Source organism: Cryptomeria japonica, chromosome 3 (genome assembly GCF_030272615.1).
Source record: "Cryptomeria japonica chromosome 3, Sugi_1.0, whole genome shotgun sequence".
Lineage (NCBI taxonomy): Eukaryota > Viridiplantae > Streptophyta > Pinopsida > Cupressales > Cupressaceae > Cryptomeria > Cryptomeria japonica.
This window is the reverse complement of record NC_081407.1, coordinates 487,783,417-487,798,616: the sequence shown is the minus strand read 5'-3', so window position 1 is coordinate 487,798,616 and position 15,200 is coordinate 487,783,417. Positions and strand designations below refer to the sequence as shown.

Here is a 15,200-nt window from a genome sequence, read left to right as displayed (position 1 = left end):
ATAGGGGACATAACTAGAGATTTCTCATATTTGTTATCAACAACACTCGCGAGATAGGTTAAAACACACAAATAAGAAAAGAGCATAGATAAATGAGACACATGGTTAGAATGGGATGTCAACACAATAAATTATGGATAAGAATTTGTTGTGGTGACAATCTAGAAAGACAATAAGTTTAATGGAGTAGGTAAGTGAGAATTGGCAGATGTGACATTTCTCGTACATTCAAAATCATGATGTTTTTACTCAAATAAAAAATGATAGAGATGCTTGATCAATTTTAAAACAATGGAATATATCTAGGATGATTGGCCTAATTCAAGGAGAATTGCTTTGTAACTAAATTATATTGATAAGCTTAATGAAAGCGGTGATGTGATGGATTTTTATTTTCTATTGAAGAAACTAAAACAAGAGATTACAAAAGTAGGTGTTGTTGCACATGCAGATAGCTCAATGACTACAAATCTAATTCCAAGACAAATTTCTTCTCATAAAAAATCAGGATTTTTTTTGAATTAACAAACAACTTAAATGACATCGTTTCAAAATTTAGTGAACTACTTACACACCAAGATAAATTATTTGAAGTACACAAAAGTAGATATATTTTTTGAAACTATAAGTAAATATTTTATAGTCCCATAAATACATAGGAATCCAAATAATTTCCACTAATACAATATTGATTAGAACAATTTAGGTTGGGCAAAATGAATTTAATATTAGTAGAAGACATAGTCATATATGTTAGGAATTATAGTGCATACCATAGAATGATGCATCTTTAATACATCTATCTAAAATACATCAAGCGATATCAATCTCGAGGCACCTTATTGAAATGGTTATTGAGAATAGATAGACGCCTCGAGATTGATATCTCTCAACACATTTTAGATATATGCATTAAAGATATCTAAGCTAGTAGCATCCATATCTCGACATGTATTTAATACATATACCTATCTAGATATCTATTTATATTTTTCAAATGCACAATCAACATATTAAAAGATAATATGGGATCAAGGTCTAACCCTCTCATAAAATGGCTTGTCTCTCACCCTCCCATCCCCAAAATTCAAATCACCATCTCCCGCCCTTGGTGACTAGTAGCAACGACTCCTTTGGCTACAAATATCTTGGCAATGGCTCTCTCATTTGCAATTTGATTTTTGGATATCTCCAACTCGAATTCATCCCCCTCACAAAAAACCCTACCTTTTGCCTCAATGGCTAATACTTTTGTTAACTCTTCGCTTAAAAACTCCTTTGCAGATCTCCTTCATAAACCCATAAAGGTATCTTTTGCATAACCTAAAAAATGACTCCCTCATGCCTCCTTTGCCTTTGGAGGTGGTTTTGGGCAAGGAGGTCTTGGACTAGATCTCCTATTTCAAAAAACTAACATTTATTGGCATATTTAACTATTTGTGGCCATCTCTTCCAGTGATGCACTCTTGGAGCTCTAAACACTGGAATCTGTTGGTCTCAGGTAAATTGGAAATTTATTTTTTGTAATTTTATTTGAAAATATAGATGATAGGGATGTTGTTTTATCAATGGCCTTATGGAAATGGGATTCACATGCTCTATCTCTCCACCCTTGGGCTCCCTCCTTCAATCCCCTTGTGGATCCTATTGAGTTTTCTTGTACTTGGGTTAAGGGCTCCCAACCTCCCTCAATATTTCTAGTGATCTATTTCCTATGAATCCATTGGAAACAAACTGGGTCGGTTCATCAAAGTTAACCCAAATACTAGCCTTTTCTCCCATAACTCTTTTGCGAGAGTTTTGATGGATTTGGACCTTTCCAAACCACATCCTATTGAGATTTGTCTTAAGGTTGGTGAGTTTAGGTGGAGACAGATCTTGGACTACGAAGAGATTTGTTTTAGGTGTAGACGATGCTTTGCAATGGGGCTCTTGGCCTCTTCTTGTTCACATGGTTCTCGACTTCAGTCCTCTCCTACTTGGTGGAAAGATGTTGAAAGATGTCATCTCACGATTTTCTCATTGGATTTGAACTTGTCTTCGAACTCTCCTATGACTTTGGCACCTCCTCTCTGATGACTGTTTTGATTTGGTGGTTCATGTTTCTCGGCCCCTATGGTCCCTACCCTAGTGTCCCCTATCTCTATGATTCCTGTCATTTCTACCTTGATGACTCTTACTCTTGTTGCCCCCTTTTTGCAAGCTATTGTTGGTCTTCTAGATCATTTGGGTGCACGTATGAGTAGTTGTCTTATACCTTCCATATTATTGATTTCCTCACTCTAGATTGATAGGTTCCCCTTTTGGGTTTGGTGGCTCATCTTTCAGATTCATTTGTTGCTTCTGAGGGTTTTGCTAGCACTTCTCCCCTAGTTTCTTTGGAAAAGGATTCTTATTGGATAGTTTTACAACAAAATAAAAAGGTTCGTTCTCTATCGACCCAAAAATATAAGATTGTTTTGTTGGGTCTATTTCTTTTCCTAACAATAATTTCCAATAGTTTTTTTTTAATTTGTTTCATCTTTGTTGTGTTGTACCCAAGTTACTTGGGTGTAACTCTACTATCCCTCATTTGTTGGTTTGATATAAATTTTCTGATCTATAATAGGTTGGGGCCCTTCCTCACTTACATTAATAAAAAGCATATTAAAAGATAATTAATGAGATATTTCATCTTAAACCAAAAATATTAATAGAAGAATTATCTCCCATAATGTATAAAATACATAAAATTATCAGGTTTATAAAGATTTGTCTTTCTTCCTCAACTTTCCTTTTGGTAAGTTGTTTCCCTATTTTCATCTTTTCATAATGATCGTATGAAAAATGTGGTGAGATTCTAAGTCCATCCAAGGACTTAACGCATGATATAGAAACAAATGTTAAGAACACTCTTTTTCTCATTCCTATATCGATTGTTTCCTTGGAAAGAGTCAATCCTTAAGTAATATTCTTAGAGTTGAATGAATTTTTGATGCACCAATGTTAAAAGATGCAACTCTAGTTGGTGCTAGTAGTAATAGGGGAAAAAATTATGATGCTAATGCATCTTGAAGAGCTTGACAAATTGCATGAATCAAATATGATTTACCTATTCCAACTATTCCTTGAATTATCATGCATAATGGCATGATATTTTCATCTTGATGATAATGCGACATTGATAATATCAAGTTATTTTTTCTATTTATTTCCGTTAAAGGTTTCATATGATATACTTGTCATTATACCATATGTTATTATATATCTCAATTAAAAAATCAAAATAATTTGCTCATTTTTATTGTTGTTAAGTGTACCTTGATCTCTTTCATTTTATGTTCTTTGCAGTCATCCTTGTCTTCTCAATTGAGAGTTTAACTTCTCTTGTGAAGTATTATTTTCTACATGATTTTTCAGTTTCAACATTCATTGTATCTTGAAATCTATACTCTAGTGTTTGTAGCACATTCTGTATTGTAGTTTAATCCATTCTTTTAGATTTACCTTCTGTATTCCCGTGAGATGGACAATGTCTTTGAACTGATTCACAATTATGTGCTTGTATTACTTGTCTTTCTATCCCATTGAATTGATCTAAGTGATCATCTCTTTGCAATGTTCTTCTTAATATATATCACTCCTCTTGAGATGTTCATGCATGATGTATTCTCATCTTATATGTGTGTTGTCTCATTTATGCTTCAAACTCTTCAATTGTCATATTTTCCCTACGTTTGACAAATCTTTCTCTATCATTTTGGTTTCGATGGTTCCTTGATTCCTCTCTTTGTACATCATTCATTTGCTCACATTGTTGTGTCATGTAATTTTGAGCATATTGTCTTTGATTTTCTCTTTGTTGTTCTTCATTTTCAAAATTTAATCTTGGATAAGGCATCAAAAAAAAATATAAGTATTAAATGTGAATAGCTAAAATTTAATTATTGCACTTCTATTTATATATTTTTATGATTATATTATAAATAGATTAATATAATAAGTATGAACAATTTTACTATACATTAATTTCATAATATTTTTTTCACAAAATGAATACAAATAAATTGAGAAATATTATTTATTTATAATATATTATTTAATCCTCTTAATAAAAATGAATAGCTTTAGAAAAACCATTAAAAAATAAAAATAAGTAAACCACTTTCTAACATATAATATTTTCATGGTGAAACTGAATGTAAAGTTTTGTTTATAAATTACATTCTAATTTTTACCCTTTGACAGTTAAAAACAATTTTAAAAAGAGTATTATGTTAGAAGCATTAAAATTTTATGCATATGTTCTTAATAAAAAATGAGTGTCTTATGTTTTTACATTAACCTAATTTAATTTTTTTTTTATGTTGGAAGTATTAAAATGTTATTCAATTATATTTTACATTATTTAATTATTTCTTAGTTGAAAAGATGTGCACTAATTCATGTATCTTTTAATTATTGAATGTATGTTGGAAATTTAATATATTTTAATTTGTTTTTGTTAATACACTCACATTCTTCTCCCTTAGTGCTGCCATTGTAGATTATGCCTCTCAACATAATTAATATTATAATGCTAATTTATTATATGCTAGTTTTGTTGGCAGTGGGCTAGCATCCCTCGCGACGATTTGCAACATGGTTTAATAGCCTCATGTGGACTCTATAAGTATAGTGGTTTTATCGGGCATTGACATGTTGATCTTTTGGTGCAATGACAACCCTAGCTTGTAACAAGTGGTATCAGAGCTTGGTCACAGGTTCAAATCACACAGGCCACGACGAGTGACGTTGGGAGGGGGATTGTTGGCAGTGGGCCAACATCCCTCATGGGGATTCACGACATGGTTTAACAACCTCCCGTGGATTCTATAAGTCTAGTGGTTGTATCAGGCATTAACAGGTCGATCTTTTGGTGCAATGACAACCCTATCTTGTAACAATTTTTTAGTTAGTTGCTGGTTAGTTGTTTAGGTAATTGTAGGTTGAATGGCTATATAAAGCCATTGAATTTAATAAACTGGAGTTGAAGATGAATGATTGAATTTATGTTGTTAGAGGCTTTGGATATCATGTGTTAACCACTTTCAATATCATATTAGAGAAGGTTTTATGGACCTCTTTGGTTGCCTTTTATTCAATTATTTTTTCTCTCCAAAGTGATGCATACAAGGGACAAGCACTATAGACCACATTCAACAACCATTGATCTTTGTCCACCATTTTCGCATTTTGTTGTTAGAGACACCATACAAATCATGTGCAAATCTATTAGAACTCATCATCCATGTGCATTTTTTTTCTCTCATCTTTGCTTCTTGTTCAGTTTTCTCAATTCCAATTTGCTCATTTTTTATATGATTTAAAAATATATATATATATATTCAAAGATACAAAAATTAGACATGTTGAAGAAAATTGCAGGAAGTGAGGATGATTGAGAAGAAGTTTTTATATTTCAGTTATGATGGTTTATATGTTTTAATATTGGTAGGGGTTTATTATGCTTCTCTTTGATGGATATTCATGCTATGCAAAGGAAGAATTACATTCACATCAAGCACCTTTCTATTATTCGTAGATTGTTCCAATTTTAAATGGCAATGTAACACAATCTCACTAAAAATCCAATACCTTTACCATCTCACAATAAAATTCAAAATTTCAAAATATTCTAATAATCTGTTGAGTAGGATCACAAAATTCAAAAACTATTCGAGAATTTTATCGATATTTAATTCATAGTTGGATGTGAAAGCTAGAAGCATTTCAATGGATATTGCCAATTTAATTTATCTTTTTTATTTTGTATAAGAATTTTGGAGCCATAAGGGTGTAATATATATTGTATATGCACATCATAATTGGATGCATCATCGGTAGAAACCAACATCCAATTTTTTCATTCAAGGGGCGCAGATATGAAACACGTCTATTATTGATACTACAAGACCAGAATAAAGTTTCTATGTTGGCACTAAAGGAGGGAGCTAGGAATTATAGTGCATGAGATTGAATAACATGATAAATAATAAAATAATATATTTATGTTAATTTATTATATGTTAGTTTTAAGTTAGTTATAGGTTGTATGGCTATATATTGTTGGTATTTGCATAAAGATTGCATTAATGATATGCTATGTTGTCATTGATGTCAATTAAACCGGTAATGGTATTTATGATATTGTTGACATTGTTGTTGTTATTGATATTGTCTTGTAACCAGTAGGAAGAGCTTTGAGGAAGATGTTGTAAACTAGTAAGTTAAGTTTGTGAGTTGAATCGGTAAACCAGTGTATAAGGTTAAGCCCTTTCTATGCAATGTAACCGGTAACCCCTACCAGTTGTTTTTTGTTAAACCCTAACTAATCATGTTTGTTGGTTTAAGATCTAATGATGAGAGGTAATGATGGAGACACATGTGATCATTGTATGAGGATAAGTTCATATTTTTTTGGCATGTTTGTTCATTTATTTGATTGTATAGGGAATGAGCAAAGTGGATTACATCTAATTCATAGCACGTGATGAGTTACAACGTCCGATGAAGCGGTGATCATAGAGTGGTTGGACTTTTCTTGAAGAATGTGTATAGATTGCTATGTAAATCCAACGGTCAAGATTGAACCAACTTGTTTGTAATCTCTATGAGAGAATTAGGTTTTTGTTGTGTTACCAACCTAATTGATTTGTATTTAAGGTTGATGAAGTTGTTTGTAAGAGTGTTGGCAAAGTGGTGGCTAAAACCGGTTGAGTGTGTAGTTGCCTAACCAGAGAATGGATCTGTAGTTTGTGTAAAAGTAGATTGAAGATTAAAAGGATATGATCAATCAAATGTAGTGCTATTCAGACAGATCAAGAAAACCTATTGTTTTCTAACAATTAAAACATAATTGAAATCCCCTAACCGAGTAGCTCTAACAAGCTTGGTTACTTCTTAAATCCTCTAACAAGGTGGTCCATTAGCTTGGATTCTCAAATCCTCTACCGAGGTTACTCCTAACAGGGTATTTTTCTTTTCATCAAGACAATTTGTAAATCCCTTAACCGGGTGATTCCTAACAGGATCAATTCATAACATGACTTATTGTACAAGATTTAACAGGCTTGGCTCCTAGCAGGGTGAACTTTAGAAGAGTTCAGATAGCTATCTTGTGAGTCTCATCTCACCGTGGTTTTTACCTATTTGGGTTTTCCATGTATAAACATATGTGTCAAGTGGTGAATGTTTTTGTGGTTATGATCTTATTTGTTGATTTGATTGACTACTTAACTATTCTGATAAGGCATGATAACTGGAAGCATTAAGAGATGAATTATGTTGATATATGATTAAGCATTTTGATGTTTACAAGATTGAAGTTGTTTACTGTTAAGTTGTTATAATAGTTAACTAGTTGGTGTTGAGTATTCTTATGAGTATTGATCTTGACAGTGAAAGTTTACTTTGTGAGTTTGAATTTGAGATTGGGAAGTTTGTATCAGTTTTCCAATTTACTAATTCACCCCCCCTTTCAATATTCTACCAGATACTTATTCTTTCGTCATACCAACTTGAGGAAAAGATCTTGTTGATCATGATGAAGAAAGAAGGTCCAAAGTTCAACAAAGATAACTATAGGATATGGAGTGACAGAATGAAGATTTACATTAAGAGTCTGGGAAGTCAGTATTGGGATCATGTAGAAACTAAGTATATTGCACCTACTGGAACTCTGACTGATGATCAGAAGAAAGAACAACAAGAAAATCATCAAGCATTGGAGGCTATTATCAGTTCCCTGTCTGATGCTGAATATGTAGATGTTCATGGTCTTGAAATTGCATATGAAATATGGAAAAAACTTGAAGAGATTTATAGCAGTGATGAACATGTTAAGATTGCTAAAGAGGAGAGCCTAAGAGGAAAGTTTGATGACATGAGAATGTCTGAAGGTGAGAATTATAGCAGTACATTATATTGGATTCTCATAATCCATTTTGTAAGTCAGTGATACTTCCTTTTGTAATTGAGCAGTGAGCTCTAGGCAGTTGGCCTTCCTGCATGTGCAGGCCCCTCTTGTAAGTAATATCCATTCATTGGCCAGTGAGTGAATATTGTGGGTCACAAATCCCACCAAGGCTTTTCCCACACTGGGTTTTGTCATTAAACATCTTGTGTTATGGTGTTCTTTCTATGTTGTCTTTATTGTTCCTATTTATTGCATTAATTCTTGTTTACTGGTACACTATTTTGGAATGCAAAATACTTAATAAGGTTAAATATTTTGTAAATCAATTAGATACTGATTCACCCCCCCCTCTCAGTATCTTTGGACTATCATCAATCCTAATAGAAAAAGAATACAAGAGAGACAAATTCAAGAAGTATAAGGGAAAAGGAAAGATAGATTATCTTATTGCTATTGACAGTGGTATTACTGATGAATAATTTGATGATGATGCTAGTGAAGATATTGTGTTTGTAGCTATTAAGAAAGAGATATCAGATTAGAAGGAAATAGTGTCCAGGATGGATAACTCTGATGATTGGATCATTGATAGTGGTTGTTCACATCATATGACTGGTGATCAGAGCAAATTTCTTTCCTTGAAGGAATTTGATGGCAGTGTCAGATTTGGCAATGACTCACCCTATATGGTTAAAGGTAAGGGAGTTATTTCTCTTAATGGGAAGAGTAGTGTTGATGATGTCTATTGGGTTGAAGGCCTACAACACAATCTTCTGAGTGTGGAACAACTTAATGACATAAGAGACCCACTTGAGTTTAGAAATGGTATGTGCGAAATATTTGACAACAAAGGTGAATTTATTGCCATCGGGAAACAAACCAGAGGTAATATATTTCATCTTAATCTTAAAGTTAGCAACTATTTGATTGCAAAGATAGATGATAGCTGGCTTTGGCAAAGGATATTTTATCATATAAAATTTGATAATATTGTTAAAGTGAGAAAGTCCAAGATAGTAAGAGGTCTACCTCAGCTAGACAAACCAGTTAATGCTCTTTGTAAAGAATGTCAGTTAGGAAAGATGACTTCTTCAACTTTCAAGAGCAAGTCCTTCTTAGTAGAGCACTTGTTGGATTTGGTTCATACAGATCTATGTGGACCAATAAGAACAAGAAGCATTCAATGTGATAGATATTTCATGATCTTCACCAATGATTGTTCAAGGATGATGTGGGTCACATTTTTGAAAGATAAGAATGAAGATTTTGGTAAGTAATACCAATGAGTACCAGTTAAGTGACCAACCCAAAATGGTGTGTGTTGCCATCAATGACAACACAACTAAATTGGATGAGTGTCAATTGCCAACAAATTAGACCCTTCAAGGATTTAGATTCCAAACCTCCACTTCAAATTATCTTCTAGACAACTCAACAAGCTCTCTTTCTAGGACGAATGCATGACACGCCACTAGTACAAAAAAACAATATATGACTTTAAAAACTACCAAAAATTGCATATAAATGACTAAATTTGATCATGTGACCATTAGTATTTTATTACCAGTCATTAATCACGTGACTAGATTTATGACTAAACTATTTTAGTCATTTATTGGTTGTTTTGATTGATCAATTTGGTCATCGATTTGGTCATTGATTTAGTCACTAATTTAATCACTAATTTAGTCATTAATTTAGTGATTGATTGTTGTTATCTGGTCATTTATTTAGTCATGATAGTCACTAATCTAGTCATATATTTAGTCACTAATCTAGTCATATATTTAATCATTAGTTTAGTCATTGATTGTTGTTATCTGGTCATTTATTTAGTCATGATAGTCACTAATTTAGTCATATATTTAGTCACTAATCTAGTCATATATTTAATCATTAATTTAGTCATTGATTGTTGTTAACTGGTCATTTATTTAGTCATGGTAGTGATTTATTTAGTCATATATTTCGTCATTAATTTAGTCATATATTTAGTCATTGATCGTTGTTACAGTGATATATGAGCACACAATAATAACAACATCATAAAAATACCAATTGCATAACGAAACAATTTATAAATAGAAAGCAAGAAAAAAGAGCTCTATAATAATGAGTAGATACTCCAAATGTACATTGTATGTATTAGCAAAGAGTTGTACGAGTACATAATAATCACAAGTTATACATGAATTTTTTTTCTTCTTACAATTTTCTAAATAGTGAAGAATGAACTATAATAGGTTTTCTAAGAGCTATTGCAATATGAGGGTAGTGATAATTTGTGTCTAAAGTCCCATATGACCACCATCTAATTGGTCTCAAGTGTCATTCTATAAAAAAAATTGTCTATCAATCAATCACCAAAGGTATAAATACATCAACTCTTCAATGGTACTTCAAAGATTAGAAATGTAGTTTGTTGGATGATCTACAACTTGCATGAATTTTGTGGCAATGGACCTTGCATATTCACATGAGCCTTCATAGATCTGCATAAAGAAAACAAAAACAACTATTTCTATTAATATATAGAACATATGAAAAATTCAGACAAATTAATATCTTATTTGAATGATGGAACAAAAATCTGGTTTTATAGTTTTCTCTAATATTTCCTAACTTGCACAAGATTTATAGAAAATGGGTGGTCTATGAAGAATTCTAATCTACTAGTAGTTTTGGCATTAGAAGGTGTTATAAGAGAAATAATGGTTGTTTACCTTTGTATTGATCATGAAGATATAATGCTCCCCAATATCAACACCATTTGCATGAAGAATTTCAAGGTGTAGTTCATGGAGAATGAGGGAGACACACAAAAGGTAGCTACGACATTTCCTTTGAATGAGCTTGATATTCGCCTCATTATCAACAATAAGAGAACCTATAAGAGTTTGATTTCACTATTTTGGAAATTTATATTGATTCCTAATAAGAGCACCTAAATTGAGTTAAAATCATCACTTACACAAATAAATTCATTAAACTTTGAGACCATGCCTTTGATCGTTGCCGTGTAAACCTATCGGATTAGTCTCCTATGTCGGCCTCATATACCAGTTCCTAGTTTGTAGGTTTCCTTTTCCTGTCGATGTCGGTTCCTTGTGTGCTGGATGACTTGAATGTTGGTTTCCAAACAATGAATACTGGTGAGTACCGGTTAAGTGACCAACCCAAAATGGTATGTGTTGCCATCAATGACAACACAACTAAACCGGATGAGTGTCAATTGCCAACAAATTACACCCTTCAAGGATTTAGATTCCAAACCTCCACTTCAAATTATCTTCTAGACAACTCAACAAGCTCTCTTTCTAGGACGAATGCATGACACGCCACTAGTACGAAAAAATAATATATGACTGAAAAAACTACCAAAAATTGCATATAAATGATTAAATTTGATCACGTGACCATTAGTAGTTTATTGCCAGTCATTATTCACGCGACTAAATTTATGACTAAACCATTTTAGTCATTTATTGGTTGTTTTGATTGATCAATTTGGTCATCGATTTGGTCATTGATTTAGTCATTGATTTAGTCACTAATTTAATCACTAATTTAGTCGTTAATTTAGTGATTGATTATTGTTATCTGGTCATTTATCTAGTCATGATAGTCACTAATTTAGTCATATATTTAATCATTGATTTTTGTTATTTGGTCATTTATTTAGTATTGATAGTCACTAATTTAGTTGTATATTTAGTCACTAATCTAGTCATATATTTAATCATTAATTTAGTCATTGATTGTTGTTAACTGGTCATTTATTTAGTCATGGTAGTGATTTATTTAGTCATATATTCAGTCTTTAATTTAGTTATATATTTAGTCATTGCTTTTTCTTAATTGGTCATTTATTTAGTCATGGTAGTCATTTATTTAGTCATATATTTAGTCATTGATTGTTGTTACAGTGATATATGAGCACACAATAATAACAACATAAAAATACCAATTGCACAACTAAACAATTTATAAATAGAAATCAAGAAAAAATAGCTCTATAATAATGAGCAGATACTCCAAATGTACATTGTATGCATTAGCAAAGAGTTGTATGAGTACATAATAATCACTAGTTATACATGAATTTTTTTTTTGCTCACAGTTTTCTAAATAGTGAAGAATGAACTATAATAGGTTTTCTAAGAGCTATTGCAATATGAAGGTGGTGATAATTTGTGTCTAAAGTCCCATATGACCACCATCTAATTGGTCTCATGTGTCATTCTATAAAAAAAATTGTCTATCAGTCAATCACCAAAGGTATAAATACATCAACTCTTCAATGGTACTTCAAAGATTAGAAATGTAGTTTCTTGGACGATCTACAACTTCCATGAATTTTGTGGCAATGGACCTTGCATATTCACATGAGCCTTCATAGATCTGCATAAAGAAAACAAAAAAAACTATTTCTATTAATATATAGAACATATGACAAATTCATACAAATTAATATCTTATTTGAATGATGGAACAAAAATCTGGTTTTTATAGTTTTCTCTAATATTTCTAACTTGCACAAGATTTATAGAAAATTAGTGGTCTATGAAGAATTCTAATCTACTAGTAGTTTTGGCATTAGAAGGTGTTATAAGAGAAATAATAGTTTTTTACCTTTGTATTGTTCATGAAGATATAATGCTCCCTAATATGAGCACCATTTGCATGAAGGATTTCAAGGTGCAGTTCATGGAGAATGAGGGAGACACACAAAAGGTAGCTACAACATTTCCTTTGAATGAGCTTGATATTCGCCTCATTATCAACAATAAGAGAACCTATAAGAGTTTCATTTCACTATTTTGGAAATTTATATTGATTCCCAATAAGAGCACCTAAATTGAGTTAAAATCATCAGTTACACAAAAGTTACCTGTAGTGTGATGATGACAACATTTGGTGGTAGTTCATACCCTTTTTCCAATGCTCATGAGAATTGAAGTTCCTTAATCTGACTTTCACCCTGCAGTATTGAATGTTAAAAAAATTTCTCAATTCCTTTAGTCTTGCATGAAACAATGATAATCCATGTGCAAGGTATCTTGAAAAGCATATAGTTTATCTGATGTATTCTTATTGTGAATATAATGTGTTCTAAATCCATCTTCTGGATAGATATTGTACTGGAAGTTTTAGATTTTTTCAACTTTAAAAGAACCAAATCATGAGTATATCCATAAAAAGAGAAACTAAAGTAAAAAACAAAACTCAGGGCACTACAAATATGGTCCCTCTATTCACAAGTTACATCACCATTGGGAGTCATGTTATGGTGTTAGAATTCTTTCACTAGCAAGCCATCATAGAGGTCATCCTATGCATGTAGATGATTAATAGGTGGAGGAGGTAGTTGATAATGTGCCAAATTTTCCTACCCCACAAGAATGTTAGAGTATGGTTCAATTTGTCATTGATGCTCAATTTTGTTAGTTGCTGCATGTTATGGTGTTTATTGTTGAAAGTGTGAGAATATTGATAAGATAGGGAGGTTAAAAAGGTTAGAAGGCCCCATCTAATAAAGGAATGATAACAGCCCAAAAGATTGTCAAAAGAGAGTAATAGTAGTAAAAAGCAAAGATACATTTCTAAAGAACACTATCAATACAACCACAACACTATATGTGCTAGAGATTCAATGATTTGGTCATGTAGTAGTCCCAAAACCATGGAGCAGATCACATTAATGATCATCTTGAACATCCAAGAAGCAAAGCCTTCTAGGCTTAGTACTAAAGCAAGCAATGAGGGTTTTTTAAAAGCCTTTAAAGGGATGGAAATATACAATGATGACCTACATATCAGTGCCCCAGGTCAAGCCAAATTATTATTGCAAAGATTAGTGATCACTATCCAAAATAATTTTTTTAGACCTTCATACCTGACAGTACAAAGATAAGGATGCCAAATCAAATGAAAGAGATTAAAAGTATATACAATAGCATGAACATGGATAATACATGGTTGAAGGGCTCAAGGATAAATTATAGCTAATAAGTTTCTTTGATAGAAGTTTGAAGAGGGCAATGAGTGGAGCAGTATAGTCACAAATCATTGATCATAAGGATAGAAGCTACAATTTATATCACTACTATGATCATTGATCATGGAGAATAGAAGAACATTATCCTTTCCAAGTATGTAGCATATTAAAACCATGGATCAACCTAGTCCCAAAGATAGAGGGTAGATTTGAAGATGTTAAGAGCCACCAATAAGAGCCACAATACAAGATGCATAAACTCAAGTAGGAACAATGGTTTCAAGAACAGTCAAAAGTCATTTCCTAGTACATAGTCTCAAGGTGGTGTTAAATGGTAGCCCTTTACAAATCAAAGTGCGGTCAATAAGAAAATCATCAAGAGAATTTGTGAGAGTACTAGATGGATATATGAAACTAATGCTTCATACCATCTATATCATAGAGAAGACCAGACCTTGAAAGGTCCCAAGAATTACACAAAAATAAGAGAAAGGAGTTTTCATAATACACCATGACAATTTGATTATCACAACATTGTTACTTGCAGTTCTACAAGTCATGGATAGAGTTCGTTGTCATGCTACAACAAAGAAGTCATTTTTATGTTGCAGAAATAATGGCAACCACAATGAAAGAAGCTCACAATGACAATTATTTGAATAAAGTGAAGTAGTAGAAAGACAATTATAACCTTGAAAAGGGTTCACAGAGCCAAAGAATAGTGATGAGGATTCAATAGCATCATAAGAGCCATATCATCAATATGAGAAGGTAGACCTTGGGAATCTTTATGCTAATGTTCAGAGTAAACTGCAAAGCCAATCAAAGAGACCCTTGTTCATAAGAGCACCCAACAATAGCATATCAAACATCATCGACATAGTAACCAAGTAATGATTGAGGTGTATTAAGAGTCATGTGTGCAATCCCAAAATACAAAATCTAAATATCATAAATGCAAAACAATATGTTTGCAGCCCCATGACAGTATAGGGAGCATGGTAAGAAGAGTACAATGGGAGCATGCAGCCAATAGTAAAAATCCAAAGACTAGGATGAACATCTCTACCAAAGATGTTGCAAGGAGGTATAGACCAGTGTAAAGAACAATGAGCACTTAAAAGACAAATATTTAGTACCGTCCCAACATTGACAAGAACAACAAACCTTGAGCTCCAAAGATAGTTATAATACAAGGAACAATGACCTAAATGCTCTCTTTTGATAGAGATAAGGATTGGATAACATTCATGCCATGCTAAGAGT

General features: G+C 32.4%; 1 long non-coding RNA gene across 1 annotated transcript; it reads right to left on the bottom strand.

Annotated features, from left to right (window-relative positions):
* Positions 1–11,966: 11,966 nt before the first annotated feature.
* On the bottom strand, positions 11,967–12,731 carry LOC131045868 (uncharacterized). Its single transcript, XR_009105882.2, has 2 exons — positions 12,569–12,731; positions 11,967–12,337 (listed from the first exon to the last, which is right to left on the bottom strand). It is a non-coding gene; the product is annotated as an uncharacterized LOC131045868 (long non-coding RNA).
* Between the last annotated feature and the right edge of the window lie 2,469 nt (positions 12,732–15,200).